Source organism: Dendrobates tinctorius, unplaced genomic scaffold, assembly GCF_039654945.1.
Source record: "Dendrobates tinctorius isolate UK_male_01 unplaced genomic scaffold, ASM3965494v1 ptg000184l, whole genome shotgun sequence".
Lineage (NCBI taxonomy): Eukaryota > Metazoa > Chordata > Amphibia > Anura > Dendrobatidae > Dendrobates > Dendrobates tinctorius.
In genome coordinates, this window is record NW_027361851.1 from 11,919,299 (window position 1) to 11,941,135 (window position 21,837).

The following is a 21,837-nucleotide window of genomic DNA, read 5'->3' on the forward strand; positions in this document are numbered from 1 at the left end:
GCCATATAACAGTGCAAGTGCAAGTTTTGCTGCATTGGTTTGAGGGGGCCATGTCAAATTGGCAGAGCCCCTGAGGTGCCAGAACAGCAGAAACCCTGGTAAGTGACCCCATTTTACAAACTACACCTTTCATTGAGTTCATCTAGGGGTGCAGTGATAATATTTACACCACAAGTGTGTCACAGAATTTGATACCATTGGTCAGTGAAGAAAAAATAATTACATTTTTACTACAAAAAAATTGTTTTAGGCTGGTTTCACATTAGAGCTTTTTAAGCGCACGCACGGCGGATTTTGGCGTGCACGGCGCACCGTCAAAAGTGCGCAGCGCAGGTCAAAGCGCAACTAGCGCACGGCCTGCGCACGATCTGCGCACCCTATGCTAAAGATAGGGTGCGCCGATCGCAGGCGCCGCTGTGCGCTAGGAGGCGGCGCTACAAGCAAGGGGCGGGCACGCCGGGCAGAGAGCCGGCTCGGGGGCGGAGCTACCCCCGGCCGTGCGTGCGCTTAAAAAGCGCTAATGTGAAACCAGCCTTAGCCCCAAATTTTACATTTTCACATTGGGAAATGGGTAAAAATGGTGCCAAAATGTGTTACACAATTTCTTCTGAGCTTGGCAATACCCCATATGTGGCTGTACAGTACTGCTTAGCCACAGAGCAAGTCTCTGGAGGGACGGAGCGCTCTTTGACTCTTGGAGAACAAATTAGTTTCCAGGCTATATAACGAGCCGCTAAATGGCAGAAAAACAGAATCCCCTCTCAAGTGACCCTAGTTTGGAAATTACACTCCTTGATGAATATATCTACAAGTGTAGTGATGATTTTGACTGCATAAGTGTTTTCCAGAAACAAGCAGTAATGGATGTTGCTGAGTGAAAAATGCAAACTGCCATTGTAATGACCAGTACACTGTAGTGAGCAGTACATTATGCCCAGCCGGTGCTTCTGAATACATGCACCCATAAATTAGGTGGGCTCTCATCACTACAGAAATGCCAAACATATGAATGATATATGTGGTTTAGGTACACTGTGGGGCTCAGAAGGGAGGGGGGCATTTGAATTTGGGAGAGCAGAATTTCTTTTGGCAGGTGAGAAGCCATTTCACTTTTCCAGAGCCTTTGTGCTACCAGTAAGGTGGAAGTCCTCTATATTTCCATTAACAGATGATGAACCTGAGTGAGAACTTGCTTTTTTGAGGAATCAGTTGAAGCTTTTATTGGAAACATTTTACATAACGTTTGGTATCACATTTATCCGGCACTCTACATTGAGCACTTACTTTGGGGTTTCTATCTACACTCACTGGCCACTTTATTAGGTACACCTGTCCAACTGTGTGTTAAGACTTAATTTCTAATCAGCCAATCACATGGCGGCAACTCAGTGCATTTAGGCATGTAGACATGGTCAAGACAATCTCCTGCAGTTCAAACCGAGCATCAGTATGGGGAAGAAAGGTGATTTGAGTGCCTTTGAACGTGGCATGATTGTTGGTGCCAGAAGGGCTGGTCTGAGTATTTCAGAAACTGCTGATCTACTGGGATTTTCACGCACAACCATCTCTAGGGTTTACAGAGAATGGTCCGAAAAAGAAAAAAAAACCAGTGAGCGGCAGTTCTGTGGCCGGAAATGCCTTGTTGATGCCAGAGGTCAGAGGAGAATGGGCATACTGGTTCGAGCTGATAGAAAGGCAACAGTGACTCAAATTGCCACCCGTTACAACCAAGGTAGGCAGAAGAGCATCTCTGAACGCACAGTGCGTCGAACTTTGAGGCAGATGGGCTACAGCAGCAGAAGACCACACTGGGTACCACTCCTCTCAGCTAAGAACAGGAAACTGAGGCTACAATTTGCACAAGCTCATCGAAATTGGACAGTAGAAGATTGGAAAAACGTTGCCTGGTCTGATGAGTCTCGATTTCTGCTGCGACATTCGGATGGTAGGGTCAGAATTTGGCGTAAACAACATGAAAGCATGGATCCATCCAGCCTTGTATCAACGGTTCAGGCTGGTGGTGGTGGTGTCATGGTGTGGGGAATTTTTTCTTGGCACTCTTTGGGCCCCTTGGTACCAATTGAGCATCGTTGCAACGCAACAGCCTACCTGAGTATTGTTGCTGACCATGTCCATCCCTTTATGACCACAATGTACCCAACATCTGATGGCTACTTTCAGCAGGATAATGCGCCATGTCATAAAGCTCGAATCATCTCAGATTGGTTTCTTGAACATGACAATGAGTTCACTGTACTCAAATGGCCTCCTCAGTCACCAGATCTCAATCCAATAGAGCATCTTTGGGATGTGGTGGAATGGGAGATTCGCATCAGGGATGTGCAGCCGACAAATCTGCGCCAACTGTGTGATGCCATCATGTCAATATGGTCCAAAATCTCTGAGGAATGCTTCCAGCACCTTGTTGAATCTCTGCCACGAAGAATTGAGGCAGTTCTGAAGGCAAAAGGGGGTCCAACCCGTTACTAGCATGGTGTACCTAATAAAGTGGCCAGTGAGTGTATATCTCTGAGTGATGTGACAGATGAAACCCCTGGTCCATTCACTGTAATGAGGCAGCAGAGTTACTCTTGACTCCAACTGTCCTCTGTTCAGCGGTGTCCTTTTTTTCAGAGGTGCACAAAACTGGCTGACTGCACTTTTATGTATAACTAAAAAGGCGGACACTGCCGGATCACAGGTCTTATGAGATCCACAGTGTCTCCATCTGCCTCATTATAAGGAATCTTCCGCCAAAGGTTCAGTCTGAATCACCTATTTCAGAGATTTTCACGGAAAACCCGGAGTAAGCGCTCAGCGCAGGGCGCAGATTAAATGTGCGCCGATCCTTATTGCAATCTAGGAGACAGAATGAAAAAATTAACAGCATTTTTAGAATTGGTTTTATTCATTTTTTTATGCATTTCTCATGCGGTATAAGTGATTAGGTGACTTAATTCTTCAGATCGGTGCAATTACAGCGATACCAGATTTTTATTGGGCTTTTATGTTTGGCAGCTGTCACACACTAAATGACGCTTTTTATTGCAAAAACAAGTTTTTACATCACTATGTTTTGAGAACTATAATTTTTTCATATTTTGGCCGACAGTGTCATGTGACGGCTTGTTTTTTGTGGGTTGAGTTGACATATCGGTATTGGTATTGGCAATGGTATTGGTACCATTTTCTGGCACATGAAAATTTTCGATTGCTTTCTATTCCGGTTTTTGGGAGACAGAATGATCAAAAATCAGGAATTCAGGAATTGTTTTTTTTAATGACGTTCCGTGTGTGGTAAAAGTGATGAGGCAACTTTATTCTTCGGGTCAGTACAATTACAGTGATACCACATTTATTTTTTTTTACGTTTTGCCGCTTTTTCACAATAAAAACTATGTTAAAGAAAAAATAATTGTTTTTGCATCGCTTTATTCTAAAAGCTATAACTTTTTTATTTTTCTGCTGTTGGAGCTGTAAGGAAGATTGTTTTTTGCGGGACAAGATGACGTTTTCATCGCTACCATTTTTATTTTGAATTTACTTTTTGATTACGTTTTATTCTACTTTTTGTGTGGCGGCATGATGAAAAAGCAAAGGTTTTTGCTCCTTTTTTTACGGTATGCACCAAAGGAGTGAACAAGTGTGACCATTTTATACGTTGGCTCGTTCCGGACGCGGTGATACCAAATACCGTATTTTTCACTTTTTTCCCCAAAATGTGGGGGGTAAATGGGGGTGCGTCTTACAATGCGAATATACCGGTAACCGCTTACTTGTACCGTAGCTGCAGGCTGGGATGAGGGAGTGTCCGCTGCCACCGTGCTTTTGTTGCTCGCCGTCACTGCCTGGGATGTCCGTTGCTGCTGCCCGGGATGTCCACTGCTGCGGGGGGCTCTGCCGACATTTTGTGAAAGACCAGAGCCCCCCAGCAGTTCTGTGGTTTCCTCCTGTGCGGTGGACTCCAGTAAAATGGCCACCAGAGGGTGGAACATGCGCAGATGAAGACCTCGGGAGATGAGATTTCAGTGCTGAGATCTCATCTCCAGAGATCTCCACGCCGAGATCTCCATCTGCGCATGCGTCATTGGCCATTTTACTGGAGTCCACACGCACAGGCTGAAACTATGGAACTTCCAGGGGGCTCTGGTCTTCAAAAAATGTCGACAGAGCCCCCCGCAGCTGCGGACATCCCGGGCAGCAGCGGCGGGCAGCAGCAGCTGAAATCCCAGGCAGTGGCGGCCTCGGACACCCTGGGCATCGGCGGTGGGCAGCAGCAGCAGACACCACTGGCAGAAGCAGCAGACACTTCTGGCAGCAGCAGCAGACTCCCCTGGTAGCAGCAGCAGTGGCAGACACCCCTGGCAACAGCGCCAGACACCGAGGTCAGCAGCGCCGCTGGGCACACCCGCAGCATCCAAAAAGGCCTAAAGTTAAAGATGTTAAAGATGACACATTTTCTATGTATGTTAGGCAAAAAAAATGACATTTTTTCATTTTAAAAATTACAAAAAGAAAAATGAGCCAGTTGCAATTTTTGAGCACCCTTTTAGAAATGTGTGCTCAGATAACTTTGACCAAGGTTTCAGACCTTAAATAGCATGTTTGGATTATGGCTTGTTCAGTATCATTGTTAGGAAATGCCAGGTGATGCAAATTTCCCAGCTTTATAAAAAATACAGCCTCCCCTACCCTTGTGCCAAAAAATTATCAGCCATAGGTTCTTCAAAGCAGCTGCATAGCACTCTGAAAATTAAAATAGTGGAGGCCCAGAAAGCAGAAGAAAACTTTAAGAAGATAGCAAAGTGTTTTCAAGTTTTCCTCCATTTCGAAATGAAATTAAGAAATGGCAGTTAACAGGAACAGTAAAAGTCAAGATAAGGTCTAGAAGACAAAGCAGCATATCAGTGAGAGTTGCTTGTAGGTTTGCTGAAGAGGCAAATCAGAATCCCTGCTTGACTGCAAATAACCTTCAGAAAAATTTTGCAGACTCTAGAGTTGTGGTACATTGCTCTACTGTTCAGAGACACCTGCACATGCACAAATATGGCCTTCATGGAAGAGTTATCAGAAGAAAAACTCTCCTGTGTCCTCACCATAAAATTCAGTGTCAGAAGTATGCAAAAGAACATCTAAACAAGACTGATGCATTTTAGCAACAAGCCCTGTGGACCAAAGTGGTTAATATAAAACACTTTGGACACAGTAATCAAAGGTATATGTGGAGAAAAAAGGGCACTGAATTTAAGAAAGGAACATTTCACCAACTAGTAAGCGGATAGGGGTGGTTCAATCATGCTTTAAGGTTGTGTTGCAGCCAATGGCACAGGGAATAGTTTCACGGGTAGAGGTTTGGATTCAATAAAATGGATTCAATTAAATTTCATCAAATTATTGATGCAAACATAACACCATCTGTAAAATAAGCTGAATTTTAAAAGAGGATGACTTCTACAAATGGATAAAAATCCTAAACACACATAAAAATCCACAATTGAGTACCTCAAAAGCACAAACTGAAGGTTTTATAGTGGCCCTCTAAGTCCCCTCATCTGAACATCATTGAAAATTTGTGACTAGAACTCAAAATAGCAGTGCATACAAGATTACCTGGGAATCTCACAGAACAGGAAGATTTTTCCAAGGAAGAAAGGATGAAAATCTCTGAAGCAAGAATTGAAAGACTCTTGGCTGGGTGTCCTAACTTTCTCATCTGCTTATTTTCCTTTTTGTAATTTTTAAACTGTAAAAGAGGAAAATATATAATTTTTGCCTCAAATACAAAAAAAATGAGCCATCTTGAACTTTGAGGTCTTTTAGAGATCATTTCATCTTCAACTTGCTTAACTGTTCGCAATAACAGTAATTTTGACCTGGGGTGCCCAAACTTTTATATGCCACTGCGAAAGAAAGTCTGTAATTCTTACTTATTTTGGAGATATTTTTCAACATCTCCTCTTTCGAATGACATCAATATCTCCGTTGTTCGGAAAGTGATAAAATATAGATGGATAGATAGATAGACAGATAAATAAATAAAAAAGCGGTAATTCAGCAGCCGCATACAGGAAAATCACAGCAGGATCCAACAGGACAGAATAGATAAATGAAATACAATATATACACATAGAATAGATAGATATATAGATTTCAGTGACATATAGTTAGTACAGTGCATATGCAGCTTAGTGTATATGTATTTGATTATTAAAAGACTATTTTTCTAAAAAAAAAAATGGTAATTTTCTTAACCAGCACAGGCAAAGCCAATGGCTGGGGGCCAATGTTTATAGCTTTGGAAGAGTGCAATACCATGGAGCTTCCCAGGCATTAGCTTACAGCTGTACACTTAGCCTTTACTGGCTATTAAAATGTGGGATCCCCCCAAAAATGATGTAGGGTCCCCCTATAATTAATATCCAGCAAAGGCTAGGCAGACAGCTGTGGGCTGTCTGCCTAGCTTTGAACACATTAAAGCAAATTGTAATAACACTTATTTTCCAAAAGATAAAGTATTGCAATTACTAGGGATGACTATACCCGTGGAAGATTGGGTTCCAGTACCCGTCTCAAACTTAAGTCTAAAGTTTGGTTTGAGTACCATAATTGTACCCGAACTTGAACCAGAACCTGTACCCAATTGAAAACAATGGATACCCGAACTTTGGATCTGGAAAAAAATCTCTCTCTCTGCAACAGACTTCCCCTGGAATTTCAAACTTTGCAAATGACTTCTGCAAGAAGCCGTGTTCGGCATTTAGCGCCGGACATTAACTGTTTAGTACGAACGCCACACTTTTAAGTTTGGGTTCACTCATCTCTATTAATTACCCTATACAACTTGATTGACAAAAGAAAGAACCTACCTATGGAAGTTTTGTCTGACAGAATTGTATCCAAAGCTTGTCATCTTCTGTAAACTCTCTTCACATTTCATGTACACACCTTTTTAAATCTTTCAACTGTGAAAAAGAAGAGAATTGTGTATGAGTTTCACATCTACAATTTACATTACAGTACTTCTTCAATTAAACCAACATGTCTTTTTTTTACTATTTATTAAGATCCCAGCATTTTTTTAAATAACTTACCTAGTGGCTCATGAGCAGTTTGGCATACAATTCAAGCCACATCTTTTATTTATCAGGTGACAAAGGGGTAAGCTTTTTCCTTGTGGAGAGTGACAAGCCAAGCCTGGCATGTCACAGTGATGTGACATATAAACTATACATGCTCCTCTTGGAAATTAAATATGCAAATTGTCTCTCCAGAGAGGAAGAGGGCTTGATATTTAGTGCCACCTATTGGAAGCAACGATCTTAAAAGTCATTATCAACTCTTTAATGAGACTTTCAATATGATTTTGGATAAAAACCGAACTGCAATCTCAATTTGCAGACACAGTGTTTTGAGGTATTGCCTCTCAACAGTGCAAAGTATGAGATCTGATTTCGCTAGGTGAGATACTGGGGTTTAAGGGGTAAAAATTCTCCTTGTGGAGAGTGACAAGCCAAGCCTGGCATGTTAGAGTGAGGAGACTTGTAAGCCATGCATGCTCTTCATGGAAATTGGATATGCAAATTGTCCTTCAGAGAGGAAGAGGACTACCACCTCTAGTGCCACCTACTGGAAGCAGCAATATAGATATAACTAATTTTGTCCAATCAGATCAATATCAATTTACAGTTAGCTGGTTTGTGTGTGTGGGTCAACCGATTTGATTAAAATCTGTGTTATCAGAATTTAAAGTTTTATCTGAAAGCAACCTTGAGTATAGGAAAAAGAAAAGCTTTTGTTGAGAGATACTTATCAGCAAGCTTATGCTCCTCAATTTGAAGGAAGCATGAAATAGGGATAGAAAAGCTGCACTGTGTAACTTACTGTGCTCCTTGCTGTAGTTTTGGTAATATCACTGTAGTATATGCTAGCCTTCTCATTGATGAGCTCTGTCTAACCCTATCTGTACCATTAATTCACAGCCTTCTACCTACCTAATGCACAGGCGAAAAGGTACCAATCAGGTGGTAAGAGTGGGGATATCCAGAGCTCAAGAATATCTAGGACTAGATTGTAAAAGATGATCACTGATTATCACAGCTGCAAATAACAAAGCTTTATCAAAACTACAGCAAGAAACCAGTAAGTGACACACTTCTAGAATCAGTTTAATATTTTAAGGATCATCATAATTAGAGATGAGTGAATAATTCAATGTTCGGTTTGGATTATGATCGCTCATTGGGAGGCAAAAACAGACACATGCACAACACCTTATAACATTCCCAAATGCTGTCAAAAGACATCAAATGAGGAACAGACACCAGAAAAGTGGCCTCAATTCACCCACAGTTCATATTTTAGCATGGAACTGCAGCAATCTGCCAGGCATGAGGTATCGGGGTCTGGGACAGCATTTATAGCTTTCAATTGAACGTCACAGTAAGACGAGGTGGGGGAGGGATCAGTGTAGGCGCCTTTGCTGGGAGCTCTGATACCACATGCAACACCTCTACCTGCTTTCATGCTGAGCCACACTCAGGTGGCACAAATATCAGTTTTGAAGACTACCATTGTCAGAAGAATTTAAGGATAGTAACATGGGTACTTGAATACAAGGAAGTGGAGGCCAGACAGTGTCAGAGACTGCAACAGGAAACACGCACTTTGGAGACCCAATTAGCAGTGTTCACATTTCCAAAAATTATTGTCAGATGCCACCAAAGTGGCATCAATTTCACCACAGTAGAAATAGTATAATAGGGACCAACAGGTCTTCCACTACTCCCAATCCAGCAGATGGACACCCAACCAGGAGAGTTCACATTTAAACAAATGAGGGCATTACACAACAGAAGTGGCATCAATTTCACCACAGTAGAAATAGTAAAATAGGCACTGACAGGTCTTCCCCTACACCCAATCAAGTAGATGGACACCCAACTAGGAGTGTTCACATTTTAAAAAATGAGGGCCTGAGACCACTGAAGTGGAATAACTGTCACGAGAATAGAAATAGTATACTGTAATTGGGACCAAGACGTCTACCTCTACAGCTAACCCAGCAGGTGTAGACCAACCATGGCTGTTCATATTTCCACAAATTTGTGTTAACATTAGCAGCAGCAGCAGCCATGGCAGGCACAGAAGTCACACTAAAGATATCGGAGAGTGCAGTTACGTGACATTAATGCATCACAGTAAAAAATGCAAAGTCAGCTTGCTTGTATAGTCTGCAATTGGGGGGTAAAAGTCCTTGGAGATCCATAACTTGTTCATCTTGATGAAAGTTAGGAGGTCTACACTTTCAGGAGACAGCTGGCTGTGCTTATCCGTCAGGACACCACCAGCAGTGCTGAAGACACGTTCTGAGAGAACACTGGCTGCCTGGCACGATAAAACCTCCAAGGCGTGAGAGGCGAGCTTAGGCCACTCATCCATTTTGGAATATCAAAACGTGAGAGGGTCCAAACCCTCCCTGATGGTATTTATATTCTGTTCTAGATACTCCTGCACCATCCTCTCCATTCATTCACCACATGAAAGACTTATACGCTGTTGTGCTGGTGCACAGGATGATCTAAAGAAAGTGTCAAAGGACTCACAGAAGTTGCTTCTTCCACTTCCACCACTGCTGTTGCTGCTAATGTTTTGGCATTGACTAGTTTACGTGCCCCATAGGTTGGAAGTGTAGAGCTGCGATGCAAACTGTATGCATCACTGCTGTCTTGAGGAAATGCTCTCTTAAGGTTGTGCGAAAGCGTGTTTCAATACTCCAGCATTCACAGGTTCCTTTCTAGAGCGGGAATCATCTGTGAAAATTTGGTTCTATAACGTGGATGTAGCAGAGTGGCAACTCAGTAGACAGCATTATTCCTAATCATAACTATATGGGGATCATGTTGCAGATAGTGCAGAAAGAAGGCACTCATATGTCGGGCTCTACCATGAGGTCCAAGCCCATACTGTGTTGGTGGCTGGGTAGCAATGAGGCTCATTTCCTCCATCCCCTCCTGCCAACCACGAACAACATAGAGAGGAGGTTATCCTCTTCATCTGACAGTTGCTCGCCCATCACCTCTTCCTCCTCCATTTGTTCCTGGGATCTTGCACCTTTGATAACAGTTTGTCTGTTATCACCAGCCCCTCGATCACAGTAATCCACCCTCCCTTGGCACCCGCCTGTGTGACAACAGTCTTGAACTTAGAGACAATGTTATCCCTTCCTCATCCTCCACTGCTTACTCCTCTTCATCTGGGACTACCATCTCCTTTTGCAGGCTATTCAAAGTCTGCTCCAGCAAATAGATGACCGTAATAGTGATGCTGATGACGGCATTGTCAGCGCTAACCATCTTAGTAGTCATTTGAAAACTGTGCAGAAAAGTGCAGAGGTCCTTAATCTGTGCCCACTCTGTAAACGTTATTTGCAGTACGGATGTGGAATTTCAATGTGTCGGCACATCGCATATCAACCTGTTAAATGGCATGGACAAAGACCTCTGAATTGATACAAGTCGATGAGCAGAGGGGTGCGAACGGCAGAAATGAGCACACAGCTTACGTGCTTTCTGAATCAGCTCACCCAGACCAGGATAGTGGCAGAGAATATGCTGTACGACCAGGTAATGGACATGAGCCATGCAAAGCATGTGAGGAGCTTGCCTCGACGTAAGGCCGCCACCAGGTTTACACCAATATCGGACACAACCTTCCCTGGATGCAGGTTCAGTGGACACAGCCATTGATCTAACTCAGACTGGAGAGCTGTCCACAACTCTTCAGCTGTGATCTCCAAGGCGTATCAATTTTAAAACTGCCTGATTGCAGTGAGTCCTGCCTGCGCAGAATGTAGGTGGTGGGGATTCGCTCTGCACTGTTGGAATGCATGTCTCCTTGAGGCAGAGGTTTAGGGTGCAGGTGGAGGCTCTAGAGGAGATAGAGGAGACAGAAGCAGTGGAGGAAGTGTTAAATGTAGAGGTTTGCTCTGCAAACCTTGACGATTGCAAGATTTGTGGAGCAGCGCCTGTCCCCACAGCCACCAGAGTCACCCAGTGCCCAGTAAGTGAGATGTAGCGCCCTTGGCCATGCTTACTCGTCCAAATGTCTGTGGTGAAATGCACCCTGGCAGACAGAGATTTTGTCAAGGAACGGGTGATGTTGTCTGTGACATCCTGGTGTAGCGCAGGCACAGCTTTCTTAGAAAAGTAATGGCAACTGGGTAGCAGGTACTGGGTTACTGCGATGGCCATCAGCTTTCAGAAACTGTGTGTATCTACCAGGCAGAAAGACCGCATGGCCAACAGATTGGAGATGATGGAGTTCAACCTCTTAGCTTCGTCATTCGTAGGAGGAAGCAAGCTTTTATGTGACCACAACTGCACAACCGTGGGCTGGCTGCAGTGCTGAGAGAGGGCGGAATATGGTGAACCAGACAAACTACTGGACCATGCGAGAGGTGCAGGCGGAGATCTTATGGTGTATCGAGAAACTTGAGGTGTGCTCATTCTCTGAGATCGGTCAAAAACAGCAGGCATGTCTGCTTCCATTACATCTGAAGGCAGGCTGTCAGTCAGCGTGACTGGAATGGGTAAAGAACCCTAGATTCTGTGGTCAAAGACCTGCGTCTCAATAATTGGCATTGTAATGGAGGAGGAAAAAGAAGCAGATGTGATTGATGGGGTGGCTGATGGCTGTTGAAGTTTGCTGGTCTGCATTTTTGAGCAGAGGGATTCCCACAGTAAAACATGTTGATCGCGTATGTGAAGGTTCATACATGAAGTAGTCAAACTTTTGGACTTTTCACCTCAACTCAGTTTTTTTTTTTTTAAAGTCTGCAGATTACATGAGTTGGCTCATCCTTTGCAGTGACAAAAAAGGCCCAGGTAAGCAAAGCAACCTTTGCCACCGCTGCAAGCTGCAGAACCATGGACGCTGCTGTTCACAGGCACAGTTGTGGCTGAGGATGCAATGCTCGTAGTGGCTGCAATGTACAGTGCACCGTAACCTCCTCATCTTCTTCCTCAGATGACGTACTCAGCTGTGTGCCTCTATGTTCACACCAACTGGGATCTAACACCTCATCATCATCATCCTCTGTGTTATCACATTCATCGCGCTTGGAGTCTCCCTCCTCCTCTTCTTGCCCTGACAGCACAATACAGTCCGCGTGAGCCTCAAATGTCTGAGTCTCATCAGGATCACCTCACCCCTCAGGGGTTAACATCTGATGACGAGGGTCAGGTTGCTGTTTGGACCTTACTTCTTCGTGCCCCGGATCCAAGCTAAAAGAATTTTGGTCATTGGTGCAGATTTCCTTCTCTTGACTCTCTTGAGTACACTTCTGATGCATATGGCATAGAATGTGTGAAAAGCTCTTCAGACTCATCCATCTGTGGTTCCGTACAGTCAGTTGAATGGTTAGATAGTTGGGATGCAGTGGGGGGAGCAAGGAGAATTTGGTCCCACCTCTGTGGATTGTACTGGATGTGAGGTTGAGGTGGCGGAAGAGGAGGAGAGGCCGCTTGAAGCTGCGCTTGCCATCCACTCGAATACATGCTTTTTCTAGGCATCATCAACAAGGCATACCACTGTGCATCTGCCAAAGAAAGGTAGTGGTGTAGCCTGTCCAGTAACTTAAGTTCTGACTTATTTTGCATAGGACATGAAATTGCTTCACTAGTGCTTTCACAAGCATTACCACCTACCACATATATACCTTGAACACCAAGCCTAACTCCCCTTCCACCATGGCGTCGCTTTTTACCAGTCACGTTGCTCAGATAGTGTGGAAGGAGCACAGTATTAGCAACATAAAATTAGATTTTAAACTCTGCACCACATATACAAACAGCTGAATTTTACCGACCGTAAACTCCAAGTTGGAATACGGCATGCTGTATTGTGTTAGTAACAGAAAAAAAGCATTGTTTGGGTGTGGATGAGGCCTGTATGACAAAGAAGTTATGCTATAAACAATTTTAAAGTTATGTCCCCTACTGTTTCACACTAGGAACAGAAGAAATTTTGTGGCCTCTAGATTAGGCCTCTATAACACTCTAGATGCTACAAACTATTTTAAAGTCAGGTCCCCTACTGTATGACGTTAAAAACAGAAGAATTTTTCATGGCCTTTGGATCAGTCCTCTACAGGTTAATTTCAACTCAACCAAAGGACAAAGTTTGAAACGGCGGGTTGTCTATCTTTTTGCAACTGAAAAATTATAATTTTCTTTAATGTGCATTAGGTCTGCAGACAGGTTCAGATCACCACCACAAAGTGACAATCTGGGGTACAGTAGGCTGTTTCACATTTAGCAACAGAAAAAAATATAGTTTTTTTAATGTGCCTTAGGTCAGCAGACAGTTTCATATCACCACAGCGCTAAATGATAACATGGGATACAGCAGGCTGTTTCACATTTAGCTTGTGAAAAAATATCAATTATAATGCTATAATTGTGCATGGAGCACTATAGAAGTAGTGCACATGTAGGATAAGTGTCCTGCTGGATTTGTCTGTGGATCTCAGTAATGACAAAAAAAATCCTGAAAGGTAAAATTAACAGTCACACTGGACACTATCTGACTGATGTACAACCACCTGGCTAACTAGCTAAAATGTGGGATACAGCAGGATTTTTTTTTCATTTAGCTAGTGAAAAAACATTAATTAGAATGCTATACTCATGCATGGAGCACAATAGAAGCAGTGCGCAACACATCAATGATGTCCAAAGAAGAAAAAAAAAGTGCTGGAAGGTAAATTTAACAGCCACACTGGACACTTTCTACCTACACTATCTAACTGATATATAACTGCCTAGCTAACTAGCTGAAATCTCGCTGTTAACAGTGGAAGCAACAGGAGCAGCCTCTATGTGCTGTTACAGTGTCAAAATGGCACTAAAACAAGATGTCCGCTATTTATATGGAGGGACGTGATTTCAGCAGCCAAAGATAGAAGCCGTAGTGTCAGGACATTGTGGGTGTTTCCTGCGCCCTGATTGGCTAGCTGCAATGTGCACACCTAAAGTTATGAAAAAATTGACTGATTACAGAACGCCACACCTCAGAGGTCTGCAACCCACTCCCCTCATCAAACACGTACCAAATGCTCATGATACACCACCATTATTGTTGCTAAAGTGCTGAAAATACTTTTGTGGCAACGCAAATATTTTCTTGCACTTTTACCAAATGATACCAATTTTACTGATTTTATAAAATTTTCCTCGTGTTTCAGATCACAAATCCAAATGAGCCACATTTGTTCCGAATTTATGTTTGACAATCGTTTTCCGAACAAATTCGCTCATCACTAGTCATAATAGATGAGGAATTGGTACTAGATAAATAAATATGGCAATTGATTCTAGCTAAATAAAATATGTCCTGTGTTTCTACAAAAAAATGCATTTTTTAATAGTAGAATAGCTTTAAATTAATAGGAACAGTTGATAACCATAGTAGTCTATTGCATGTGTGCAGCTTAATTATTACAAAAACAAATAGAGCATAAAAGTTTGCATCAGCAGACCTTTACTATGACGTTTTTGCCATGCATACATTGTTAAATTAATAAAATTTAATGTGTTGTCTTTGCTTTAACTGTGATAATAAAAGTCTGAGCATGTTTTTGCAAGGAATATACATTTAAAATTGATTTTATAAATAGAGGAAGAGTAAGATTAGAAACACTATGGAGCTATTGAACCCTGGATAATTCTCATTAGAATACACTATTTTCTTCAATTAGTAGGTTGAGCTTATAAATCAAGTTAATTTGAGTGGAATTAAATTCTACTCAAAATTTACAAAAATATGGATTTCAGAGAGTTTTGTTAATTCACTCCTTGTGAATTCAACAAAATGGAAGACAGCTGTGGCTACCATATTACTGAACAGTAGAGGGCCATCAAAGGTTTAAGAAGAAAAAAGAAACCAACATACTTGTACGCTCACCTTTTCAGCTGCCACCGCTGCTCCCTTCCTGTTGCCTGGTATTCCGCAACTCCGTCAAGTCATAATCTCACACTGCAGGCTTGGGCCTCAAGCCTTGAGTAAGCCCTACAGTTCATAGCTCATATTTTGGGGCCTAATCAAGGCTGGAATTAATGGCTCAGAGAGAACATCAGGCCGGAACTTCCAGCTGCAGGCCCTTAAGGTTACTACGCATGTGTAGTCAACTCCTTGGCCTGCTTATTGCCAAAAGTCCTGGCATAGAATTGAAACTGTGCCAGAGATGTGATGCAACAAAGGTATAGAGGGCTGGGCAGTAGGTAGGAAGGAGCAGGAGAAGCCTTTCAGGTTAGCTGAGGGTTAACTTTTTACGTTTATTATCCTTTGGGTCTGAAGAGAAGCCAGAGCATAATGGCATTAAAAGAAATCTATCAGCACATTTTTGCTATGTAATATGAGAGCAGCATGATGTAGGGGCTGAGAGCCTGATACCAGTAATGTGTCACACTAGGCAATTTGCTGCTTCAATATAATCAGTGTTTACCTGCAGGATGTCTCATGCCGCATTGTTAGCTGCTCTGTGCATCACCGCCCCTCCATTGATTAGCAGCTTTCTGTTAGGGTACAGTGTTTGCAGAAAGCTGCCAATCAGTGGTGTGGGCGATGTTATACAGGGATCAACATTCTGAGAACTGCTACATCTTCAGCAGAAAAACAGTGATTGTATTCTAATGACAGGACGCAGACCAGCAAGTGACACATCACTGAAAGTAGAGTCTCAGCTCCTACATCATACTGCTCTCAGATTACACAGAAAATGCCCTCTTTTTCAGCATTTTAGCATGTTGTATGTAAGTCCCCAATCCTCACTGCAAGGCACAAAAAAACCTTTAATTATACTCACATACAGTATGGTATGGGCCGATGAGCGTCCCTGGACATGATCCGGTGCCTCCTCTCTTTCTATGATCACTGCTCTTCTGAGGACTGAGCAAAGTATTGTAGTATGCATGTGCTGGGAAAGGCCGAAGAGCATTGTAGATAGATCCCTAGCATGCGCATTGTGTCATCTACATGAAGGAGGGATGACATTCTGCGAGTGTACGAAGAGAGGAGCTGCTGGATCGAGACCAGAGACACCCACCGGACCGGACTATGCCATCTGTGAGTATAATGAAAGGTGGTTTTGTGAGCCCTGCAGAGGGGATTTCAGACTTTCATACTAGAATGCTGTAAAAGGGGGCTTATCGGTAGTGGCATTACTTTATAGTTGGGAAATCTGGTGACAGGTTCCCTTTAATGTTTTCCTTTATGAAGCATCTGTTGCAGCGTACTGTGATTTTTATGCAGAGTCTGCATAAAAAAGCTCTGTTTGCCATTGTATTCTGATCCGCTGGTATGTACGGTCTCTTGTGTGCAGGAGACCTTACAATAACAGATCTCAGTGTTTTCGGGATGGTTGGATATTCGTGTAATGTGCGATGGTCACATAAACCATTTGCTAGTTAGGATTTGAAAATTAGCTGTAAAACACCAGACCCATTCTTTTCCATTTGGTACATTTCCATCAAAATACTTAAACTGTTTTGAAAATTACTTATCGCATTCATCATTAATCACATCATGTCTTATTCTCGTGAAAACTGGCCTGTCTCTCATACGCAGTTCAAGACATTTTCTACACTTAAGTATTTTTAAAACAATTTACCATTTTTTCCAGCATCTGCAGGGACGCATTTGGTTGTCAATTTACAACAGATGTGCCAAGTTGCATACGGATTACATTTTCATTTTGAATTTATGACTTGGAAAATAAACACAAAATAACATTTGCCGTGGCTAAATTTAGTGGGTGATTGTGCAGGTGTTCTTACAGGAAATTTAAAGCTGTCCAAACTTGTACCGCATGCGTCTGTACACGCCAAAATTTACAATGCCCTATGCCATATGTTACACGGCTTCAGCTGTTTACCTCTGTTAGTGGGGTAGGTGGTAGGGATTAGACTGTGCCCGCTATGATGGAATAGCTCAGGATGAGGAAAGAGAGCAGAAATAAAACAAGGAGCAACATTACAGCATGAGTACAAGGCATAACTGGGGAGGTGATGGATGTGTAGGGAGTTCAAGAGCTTCTGTTTAAGAAGTGTTGAAAGAAAAATTAGATTTTAGGAGGGTGAACTGGTATGCTAAAATGAGATGACCCCCAGAGTCTCTGTGACCTTTACTTGAAGACAGGATTAAGTATTTGTAAAAATGCTCCCATATAAACTAGCCGAACATGATACAACATTGTCCAGCTTTCCAATCACGTATGGGATCTTTTTAGTCATCGTCCGTTAGCGCAGACATATCTTTAATTCAGTTATTATTTTATTCTAATGATAATTGCAATAATTGGACGTAAGCGATATAATATGAAACTATGTTTAAATGTGCTTGATTCTTTTTAATTATGTTTTATACTACACAATGCAGATATGGAATTATTAAAATGTAAGTATATACTGTAAGTGCAACAACAAAATGTTAAGTCTTCTGTAAAAATAAAACAGACAACAAACATCTTTCAGCTAAGTACATAAATGAAACACTAAAAAATGTAAACTTTTAAATCTATCTGTCTGTAAATCTATCTATACTACACATCTAGTTACAAGTTTGGTTTATTCATAAGGAATGTGCTTCCACTACCTCTGCCTGCCACACTCAAAGTGACTGACCGGCCTTTGTGCCGACAGCTACACAATCACCGCCCCGAAGGATTGGGAAGGAGGAGAGAAGAATGGGAGGCACTCCTCTCCTAAACACACTGGACTTATACATTATGTATTAGTGTATTATGTAAATGTGTGTATATTATGTAAATTAGTGTATGTTATGTAAATTAGTGTATTTTCTAATCTGTAGAAGCCAAACTGGGCAATATTTTGAAGCAATTTTGTCTACTTTTCGATGTGACCTGACCCAATAATAAACTGCCTTTATACTGGGCAGTGGAAATACTGTATATTCACAGGGCATTAATACAATAAACTGATCAGGATCATACAATAAAAAACTGCATTGTCCTCCGACTGCATACTATGCCTAAATCTCACCTGACCCAATAACAAGCTGCCCATATACTAGTCATCATAGTCTGATAAGTTTCCACTTTAATGAGCATATAAGAATGTATATAGGACATCTGTTTATTACTAAAATTCTGTTGTATACAAAGAAATATTTTATGTTTTGTGAAGCTCACACAATCGTTAATAAATAGTATACCATCTAATTAGTTTATATAGAACTTTTTTAATTGTAGTAGTACTAATAGTAGCTGTCTTTTAAAGACAACATATACTGTAACATAATAGACTTTCAACACATATGAATGATTAGTATACTTATTCCCAATAAAAAATATCAAATATCAAATCCTGATTTATTACTTTCTTTTGAAGAGAGTTGCAGAATCATATACTACATAATATATTTTAGAAAACCTACAAAAGACAAAATGAAAAAACCCTGCTATAACTAAATAAGTAAAAAGCAAAAGTGCATTTAAATCATACGGAGTTCTTAGTAATACTGTATTTGATCAAACATAGAATAAAAGCCGTCCCACCGTCGACAAGGTGACTCTGTGGGTTTTTTTCATTTTGTCTTTTGTAGGTTTTGTATGCTTTATGGCCATGTGAACATGCATTTATATGCTGCATGTATACCAACTCAAACAAAGCTCAATTTTTGTGTTTTCTCTTTGTATTTTTGCATTCTGTGCAACCTGGGGTGTGGCCTCCCTCTCTTGAGCTGGAAATTGTATTTAAAGGCTTCCCCTGACTGGTGTCCAGTGGTTGGGACCCGGTCCTTGTCTGCCCTTATTCACACAGACGTCAACTTTGACACATGATAAGGTTATTAATACTAGACAGTATAGGACCGCCCCGACCACAGAGTCACCTTGTCGATGGTGAGACAGCTTTTATTCTATGTTTGATCAAATACAGTATTACTAAGAACTCTGTATGATTTAAATACACTTTTGCTTTTTACTTATTAAATTATAGCAGGGTTTTTTTCATTATGTCTTTTGTAGGTTTCGTATGCTTTATGGCCATGTGAACGAGCATTTATATGCTGCATGTGTACCAACTCAAACCAAGCTCAATTTTTGTGTTTTTTCATAATATATTTTAGATTGTTTTCTTACTGAACAAGGGTTTATTATCAAGTTCATTAGTAGTTGTGTAAAGCCTCATTCAGACTTTTTCCAAGAGTTGCCAATCCTACAAAACCTCAACTACAGCCTTAGCATGTGCTGCTCCTGTGCTGTTAGGTATCTCTGGGACCAATAAAAACTTCTCAGTTCCTCCTCCTGGCACTAGTACTGCCAGTCACTCAGCAGGTTCATTGCAGGTCTGGCTTGCAAACCTTTTCTCTTCCCAGTGTACAGTCAGTGGACCACTGCTATTGAAGGAAGTTTTGATAGCATCATCTGTAATCTCTTGATGCCAGCGATAAGCCTGTCTGATAGATTCCCTATTTAATGTAAGACTGTCTAGATTATAGCAAAGAGACTGAGAAGCAGCAGCAAGAAGGTAGGTCACTTTTCTATCACTGGTAATAGTTATGTTTAGAGCTGCATCAACTTCCGGAGTCATAATGTTGACAGATCTTACCAAATTATGTTTCGTGGGACTAAATTGATCATGATTTTTCTGAGATTTTATAAGTTTTATGGCATGATGAAGCAAATCATCAAGTTTATTAAATAATTAATTCTCCTTGGATTCTTGTGTATTTGTTCACTGTTTAGCATTTTTCTTGAGACTCCTCCACCGACCAAACAGACTCTTCACCTTACTGATCACATGATATTGTTGCCTTGTAAGGATTCTTGCTTTTTTCCAGAACTGAAGTACTTAGATGGCTATGACAGTAGCACTATTACATGTTTGTTGTGATTCTGTACATTGCAGGCAATAAAGCCTGCTGATTTGATGGCAGCTTAGAACTGCCTGCTGTCCCTCCAATTAACCACATTCCTCTAGCACTACAATTTGAAGACACTAATTTTTCTGACAACAGTGACTAAACCTGTGGGAGGTCAGGAATCAGCTCAGAACTACATAGGAGGACCTGGTCAATGACCTAAAGAGAGCTGGGACCACAGTTTCAAACAATACCGGTAGTAAAAAACTATGCAGTCATACATTAAAATTCTGTAGGGCACACAAGGTCCCACTGCTCTTGCCAGCACATGTCCAAGACTGTTTGTAGTTCACCAATCATCTGTGTGATGCAGAGGAGGCATGGGAGGAGGTCATGTGGTCATATGAGACCAAACTATAACTTTTGGGTATCAACTCCACTCGGTGTTTAGAGGAAGAAGAAGGTTGAGAGAACACCATCTTAACTGTGAAGTATGGTGGGGAAACATCAAAGTTTAGGGATGCTTTTCTGCACAAGGGACAGGACGACTGCTCCGTATTGAAGGGTGGATGGATGAGGTCATATGTAGCGAGATTTTGGACAATAACTTCCTTCTCTCAGTAAGAGCATTAAAGATGGGTCATGGCTAGGTCTTTCAACATGGCAATGCCCTAAAATACAGAGCCAGAGAAAATAAGAAGAGGCTTCGTAAGAAGCAATTCAAGGTCCTGGAGTGGCCTAGCTAGTCTCCAGACCTGAATCCAAAATAAATTTTTGGAGGAAGCTGAAAAACTTGATCAAGAACTATAGGAAACATTTGACCTCTGTAATTGCAAACAAAGGTTTCTTTATCAAATATCAAGCTCTTTTTTCTATTCTATCAAATACGTATTTCATGCAATAAATTGCAATTTAATTATTCAATAATCATATAATGTGATTTGCTCTTTTTCTGCTTTTAGATTCTGTCTCTCGCAGTAGAAGGGTAGATAAAAATTCCATACCTCTCTTTTTTTGTAGGTGGGAAAACTTGCAAAATTGGTAGTGTACAAAATACTTATTGTACCCATTATATATTGTATATATGTAAAGTGTGTGTGTATTACATGGTGTTTAGCCCATTATTTCATATATACTATTACTATACAGTATATATGTCTGTACAAGTAGTAAGTGAAAAATTAACAATAATCCAAATTTAAGTATGATAAAGTTCTTGTGTTTCAGGGAGGGATAATTCCCCTCAAAAACAGTTCTTTTAAAAGCGAGTTCCATAATTGCAAGTGATAATATAGTTCAACACATATCAAAAGATAGTAAATATTAAATCAGTCAACTAAATGCTTTCCTTTGCAGTCTGCAGACATGTCAACCATACGTATTCTGTGTCTTCGCTCGGCAGGATTTCTATTCTGTTTTGAAAAGCAAAATAAGCCACACAGTTGGATTCTGTATTGCACTGGAGTTCTCATCCTTTGGGACTTCAATACCACCCCCTCAAAACAATTCTTACATTTCTCTGTTTCACCATCTGGTCTCTATCCCATTTTCATGTCTGCCTTCCCACTTAAATGTTTTCTTTTTTTTTTGCAAGAATGTACTTTTCATAAGATAAAGTAAAACCTCCAAACAAGAGCAATGTTATTCTACACAATACTGAATTAAATTTGTGCAAATTATTAATTTACCATAAAACTCTACCATTCATTATATTCTAAACTGCATATTTAATAAGTGATTTAGAAATCGTAAACAGGACATTTATAGCTTATTTGAAGCTGCATCACAGAAATTTTGATGATAATAAACTTAAGTGTAATATTTGGAATCTACAACATTGTTCTGAAGACTTTATGTAAAATTAAAATGTATTCACATATATTTTTGCACGTATTCACCCACTTCTGCATTTTTAAGTACAGATGTGTAGTATGTGATGATTTCTTTCTGAAAAACTAA

At 41.1% G+C, this 21,837-nt stretch overlaps 1 protein-coding gene across 3 annotated transcripts in view; it reads right to left on the reverse strand.

Annotated features, from left to right (window-relative positions):
• The window catches only part of LOC141055130 (netrin-1-like), a 317,167-nt gene that overhangs the window by 269,671 nt on the left and 25,659 nt on the right, over window positions 1-21,837 (reverse strand). For 2 of the 3 annotated variants that reach the window (XM_073552107.1, XM_073552105.1), the window contains exon 2: window positions 6,867-6,962. The gene's annotated coding sequence lies outside the window, so the exon portion shown is untranslated. Of the gene's footprint in view, window positions 1-5,610; window positions 5,744-6,866; window positions 6,963-21,837 lie in introns of all 3 variants that reach the window. The other variant, XM_073552106.1, reaches the window with a different exon arrangement.